This window comes from Zeugodacus cucurbitae, chromosome 5 (assembly GCF_028554725.1).
Source record: "Zeugodacus cucurbitae isolate PBARC_wt_2022May chromosome 5, idZeuCucr1.2, whole genome shotgun sequence".
NCBI lineage: Eukaryota > Metazoa > Arthropoda > Insecta > Diptera > Tephritidae > Zeugodacus > Zeugodacus cucurbitae.
Window position 1 is genome coordinate 72887349 of NC_071670.1, and position 7216 is coordinate 72894564.

Genomic DNA, 7216 nt, shown 5'->3' on the forward strand with positions numbered 1-7216 from the left:
CCTCCACGAAACTAACGAAAAATTAAGGGCAGCCATCATTATATACATATATTATCCATTATTAAACCCAAGTATAAACCCAAGGGAAAGAGCGTGCATTAACTGGAATTTGGTATATTATGGGAGGACGGTGTTTATAGTTTGCTCAGCGATGTGTGACGAATTATGTTTGGGTTGCTTTATGCAAATTCAACGGCTTAGCGGTTTGTGCCCCACACATGTCTTCTCGGCTGAAAACCACAAATCCATCAACGCTGGTCGTGTTTCGGTGGCATGCATCAAATCTGATGTGGCAAACGTGAAATCACAGGCGAATTGTAGCAAGCAGAGAAGCGGGGCAATATTATCAGACATAAATGTTAGATTTCATTGCAATTATGATGGCTTTTATAGTTGTTGTAATCAATGATATCGTTCACAACAGCAGCAAAATGAATTCATGAATATATTTGTATTTGAGTTTTGTATGTGCCAAATAATTACGATGATGCATCCGCATTGAGTACCTAAAGCAAAATTTATGATTTGCAAAATGATAAAGTAAAACATTTCCATAGAAGTGTTGGTCACATTTACCAAAAGTCCCCACAGAGATGTTCCATTATTTCAATCAATTAATATTTAGATTTTTTTAATTTGATTACCTTTGACCTCAAATGAGTTCCCTTTGTGCTATTGTGATTCACAATAGCATTTGATTTGATTTTGACATTTGCATTCATGGTCCAACGAATTTAATGGAATTTGAGCTCCTGCTGGTAGCTTTAGAAAATTTTGATGACCCGCGTGTATTTAAGCGGTGAGCATCGTATGTTAAATACAAAGCTTCGCTTATGTGTCATATTTATGTTGCGGAAGCCACCACATTTTAAGGCTTATTTTTCAACTTTACCAATATTTTTAACAATTTTCGCTTGCTTTTGATACGCAGAGATCAAAAGGAAAATTTCATTTGCCCAAATTGCTTTTATACCTTCATAATCCATCGGAAATTTTGTTGTTGTTATAGTTATACAATAAGTCGATTTAATGTGAACATGTTATAAAAATAATACCAAACTTAAAAAAATACATAAGTATACAATTCAGAATAAATTTTAATACCTTTTTGCAATTTTTTTGAAATAATTTTAAAATATAATTATTAGCTGAACGATTTATGCCATTGAACGCCTCATCAACAACTTTGTACTAAAACTTGCTCGGCAAATCACCAACCATTAAAACATTTTCAAATTACTATCAATCACTTAACGGTAAGTTTTGGTAAATACCGGGTCTCTTCCATCTCTCTTCCTATCATTCTATCTATCTCTATCACACTTTTATATCGTGTTCTCATCTTACAAGCATCCACAGCTTACGAACCTTGGCATCCAGAAGTTATTTTCCTGCAAAAATCATTCTCAACCAGAATGAATCGAAAGTCGAAAATACTTAACCTTCGGTTAGTGATCACAAAAAAACAAAGTTTAGAGTAGGTCAAGTTCAGTACAAAGTCAACTGTCGGTGCGACAAACGCAAAATTCCATTTCAAATGTGTGAGCGTATATTCCATATGCGTTTGTGTGCTTTTGTTAGGACAGCAAACAGGTAATTTGGTACGTGTTTATTGCTTGAATATTTGTAGACTCTGAGACTAACTTTGAAATTAATAGGCAAAGTCTCAAAGGGCTCATTGATGATTGTGTGCATACATGATTGTAGTTACTTCCGAGAAAAACGTTCCCAGGAGAAGCGAATAAAATCCTAATATAGTGTATAGCCCACAGAACGCGTGTGTCTCGTGTAGTGATCATATGTGGTGCAAATCTCTTTTATTTGTTAATAAAACTAAAATTTGTTCTGAATTTTAGAGCTTATTACTTTTGGCACTATTTTGTTTTCTTTCTTCTCTGTAACAAAGTGCGAAGTGCCTTAGCGAATTGACGCTGCCACATGCGCAACATGTTGCCAAAGTCGCGGTGATGCTCGCTTACATGGTACCTGCTGCGATTGTTATCTCTTAACATCGCTTGCGTGAGGTTGGTGCCACCATAAATTTCCGTTGTAAATTTTTCATCTGTCATATTTTGTATTTTGGAGAAAAAGTTAGCGAAAATGAAAACTGAAACATTTTAAGACTTCACATTTTGCACTCAGTTTCTGTGTTGACTTGCTTGACACTTTTTACAAGTTTATTCTCTCCATATATGTATATATATATATATATATATACTTATATATGAGTGTATAGCTCCAATGATTTGTATTTTACAAGTTTTCCAATCTGGTCTTGTTTCTATTTATTTGAGTTTTTCTACTTAGTCTTCAGTAGACGATGCACTGCCTTTTTGGAGACGAAACAAAAGAAACTTTTCTCATTATTATTTGACAAAGTGGTGAGGATCTAAGCAGACGAGCTTTAGGAAATTTTACATTACATTTGGAAATCCACATACATATATACATTACGTGCAACGTAAAATGTTACGTAATTAAAAACAATTAGTTATGTGTGTTCAATAATCAACTTACTGTTAGTCAAAAAGGTAAGTACCTAGAAGCAGTGCTTTTAAAGAAGTATAAATTCAATCGTAGGAACAGAGATTATTATATTCCGTGATTTAAACCTAAATCTTACAAAAGTTATCCCCGACTTAGTCATAATGTTACAAATCACTACGAGATCAGTGATAGAAAATCAGAGAGCAGTGAATGGGGTTTTTTCCAGATTCTTTTGCTATGTGACTCATTAAAATCACTTTCTTTCGGTGGCTCATGGTGATAAACGTTGTTGTTGCTCTGCTATCGTTGACTTTGATAAGAGTGATGGCATTTTATGGCGTTCCCATTTGCTAACGTTGATTTGAGCTGACAGCAATGCTCCTTTCCTTTTCATAGTTTCTTTGCCAACACCTTCAGTCTTCATTTTCCACTATTTGGTTCGCCTTGCGCTAAAGCTTTCTTATTTGTATTTCACTTCAGACCCTTAAATTGAATTTAGAGTTACTAATTTTGTGACAACTACGTTTACTAGTACTCTCTCAGCTTCACGCAAGGTAACAAATTTAGGTAAAATGAGTTGTCACTTCACGCCTTGATAATAAAATAACTCCTCAGGCAAGCTGAGCGCCACCTTGTGAACGGGAAACTCAAAGGTGTGAATGGAAGGAATTTTCCTTACAAAAGATGAAGCAATTGCTGTTGTTCTGATACAAGATGTACTAAGGTTAAGAAGGGTACAAGTATGTAGCTCAGGAATGTATACACTAATTCCAAGGTTGCAATCTGTGCAGTTTTTTTCTTTCACTTAACGGGACTATGTTGCCACATGAGACACACGTTGTTGCTCCAGTAGTTGATTGCGAAAGCCTCTCAATGTAGAGCAACTGTGCGCATCTCCGTGCGTGCATGAGAGTGAAAAACTTTGCCTCGCATGCATATTATTATTCACAAGTGCCACTTTCGTATACATGAGTACAAAAGGATCAACAATACACGCACGAGTTGTGGTGCTTCAGTGCAGGCAATATTTAATCTCGAGTAGGTGTAAAAGCCCTTGAATATGGAATTTATTTCGCGCTACACAAGTGATGCTGCCGTTAACCTCCCAATTATTCACTCCTGAGTCCTCTGTGTGCCAACACATTATTCACTTGTGTGGGTACAGCCCACTTACGATGTGTGTTGTTGGGATGTGTGCTCCGTCGCCGTTGCACAAAAACTCGTTCCAATAGCTTCAACGCGTAATTGCATTGTGTAAATTATTAGCTATTCTGAACATTTTTAGGTCATTATCTCTCCTGTAAACATCTATAAAGGAATTTCGAAAATAATTCTTACTTGGAGTTCTACCGAACTGATATGTAGCGCCTCTCACTTTATAATTCCGTGGTGTTCTAGTCTTTAAAACTATATTTATATATGAAAAGTCTTAATGTCTACCTTATATAAAACATTTCTATATGAGTAACTAATCAATTACACACGCTATGTGACATTGTCATCATTTCCTGCTGGCCGTTTGCCAAATATGACTCACAGAAAACATAATTTATATGCCAAACTTTGCCAAACCACATTTCTAATTTCCTTAGCAAATGCGCAAGGTCACAGCGATGGTTTTTCCTAAATGCCCGAGAATATCCTTCGAAGCAAATTATTTCATTTGGACTAAAAAGTACACGTTTTGGATCTCTTAGATCAGCAGGCGGAAACCAAATCGCTTGGTCACACTCACAGCAGGGGCGTGCGCTCGAGCCAATTGTTACACTTGCGTGCCCGACAAAAGCAATTCCTACACAAGACAGCCACACAAAGAAACAAATTGATTTAATTCTCCATACAGAAGGCACTTCATGTTAAAACAAGAACAAGAGTTACGTACGCACGCACACAACGGCTACGCGGTGAAATTGTGCCGTCCACAGTTTAATTTCCTTTTTTGGCTCCGAAAGTTCCCACGTGAAATATTACAATGAAATCATTTGCACTGGGAAAAATGCCAAGGCCAACATGTAAATTAACAAATCTGGCAAGGAGTTATACAAGCGTGTGGCATGTAGCAACAACCGCAACATAACGCAATTTTAACTTGTGCAACTTCGACTTCAACCGCTTTTATTTTGGGCGAGCAACGAACATCCAAAAGCAAATGTTTATGCCAAATTGTAGCACTTTGACGTTGGCGACTACACACCTTCTAGTTCAATCCACACAATGTATGCGTTGGCTGAAATGAGCCAAAACCGTGATATTAGACTGGAATTATATTGACAACCAATACAGAAAAGGGAGGAAATAACTGGGATTACAGCTACAAAAGAGCAGAAATGTTGAGTTTGTAAATGCATCGCTGCGGTGGGTATATTAAAAGGCTATTCAAATTAATTAAGCTTAATTACATTGACTAAAGTGCTCGAAGCGCGTAAGCCGAGTCTGCTGATCCATTATTGTGGTGGTTGTTATTCTGATTTCCAATACAAGCGATGTAATTAATCTGTTGTTAATTAAGTGAATTGATTATTGAAAGTTTATTATGCTCTTAATAGCTGCACAATCGAATAGTTATATAAAAAACTAGCCGACCGCTCCGGCTTCGCACGTGTTTAAACACACATTTCAAATTTTTAAATTTTTACACACGCTCGCATTCCTTTTCCGAATGCCCCACTTCCAGTTCTAGTGACCAATATTCAGCCACCCCATTTCCGGTTCCGGCAATATCGTTGTCCACATTCGCTTCCGGATGCCCCATTTCCGGTTCCGAAAACCCATGTGCGGTTACCCAATTTCCGTTTCCGTCGTTCATATCCCGTTTCCCCATATCCGGTTCCGGCAACATATTTATCCATTTCCGGTTCCGGTAACATCATCTCCGGTTGCCCCTTGAGTTCAAACACCCCACCTTGATCACGTGATGACATTTCAAGAACACGTGATATTTTTGTTTACAGGTCAATGACCCCGCCAGATCACGTGATGTCATATCAAGGTCACGTGATATTTTTGTTTACAGGTCAATGACCTTAGCATGATCACGTGATGCCATTTCAAGGTCACTTGATATTACATTTTTGTGTGAGGTCAATGACCACACCCTGATCACGTGATGTCAATTCAAGGTCACGTGATACTTTTGTTTACAGGTCAATAACCCCATCCAGATCACGTAATGTCAATTCAAGATCCCCCCGCCAGGTCAAGAAGACCCCGCCAGATCACGTGATGTCAATTCAAGGTCACGTGATATTTTTTTTTACATTTTTGTGTGAGGTCAATGACCACACCCTAATCACGTGATGTCAATTCAAGGTCACGTGATATTTTTGTTTACAGGTCAATGACCTTAGCTTGGTCACGTGATGCCATTTCAAGGTCACGTGATATATTGTTTACAGGTCAATGACCCCACCCAGATCACGTGATATTTTTGTTTACATTTTTGTGTGAGGTCAATGACCACACCCTGATCACGTGATGTCAATTCAAGGTCACGTGATATTTTTGTTTACAGTCAATGACCCTAGCGTGATCACGTGACGCCATTTCAAGGTACGTGATATTATTGTTTACAGGCCAATGAATATGTGTGTTTGCACAGAAGGGCTTGAAGTGAGTGCAGTGGGCAATTAAATAAAATAAAAAGTCGAAAAGAAAATAAACAAAATGTGAAAATTATAGGAACGCGTATTAAACGCTATGACCCTTGGAAGCGCTTCAAGCGTTAAATAAAATAAGCTTTTGGTAGGAATAACTGTCCCTCCCAGAGGGTGTGTTGCTACAGCACTGGAGGGAGCTCTGTTTGCACCACAAACAACTTTTATTATCTGCGGTCAGATAGAGAAATAATGCAAAATGAGTTTGTGTGTTTGTGCTTATTTTTTTTACATTTGTTGTTAAAAACAATTTTGTGCAACAGCAACCCAACACTTTTCGCTAAAGTGCCGACGGTATAACTTCGGTAAACAGTCATAAATAGTGCGGTGTGGCCTTCTTTGTTGCGCTAAAATACAATTTCCTCAGTATATATGTATGTGGCCAGAAGAAACCAAAGAACATTTGGCGCAGCCGCCAAATTATAAACAGAATGCAAAATGGAAAAATTAAGCGAACTTAAGCGAACATATAGAAAAATAGCACAATTGCAGAAATGGAGAAGAAGGCGCTTACGATCCAGTCAGTATCTGTTATTTCTAGGCACTAATTTTGATTTCAAAGATTGCACACTATTTTTGGACGAGAAATAAGCTTTTAAAGTGCAAGTGACTAAGGACTAAGTGAGTGAGTGAGTGCTAAATAAGAATTAAATATTACAATGCTTTTACAAACACATACTATTTTCTGCGCGAATGGGCAATCTATGACAAACCTATATGTTCCTAATAATGGGAACGACGAAATGAGGTTTCCAATTTCCGCAAAAAGCAATTTTGACAAAGCAAACAAAAGCATGGTTAAACAAATATCAAGCGCCCAAGAACAATAGTCCAAAGAGACCAATTACAAGAAGGCCATACTTCCAGCTGAGTGATGGAAGGAATTTCAGGAGTGAAAAAAGCAGTGCCAACGATGGTGGGCTGTAACCCAGTGTGCCCAATTGATACTTTCCCAACAGAAAACGAACATTGTGACTTCGAAAATGCTCAATATACTTATGTTCTAGCGTTTGGTAGACTTTGCTCAAACATTTTTTTGACTTTGAACAAGTTGGTGCTGTTTTATTGACACATGT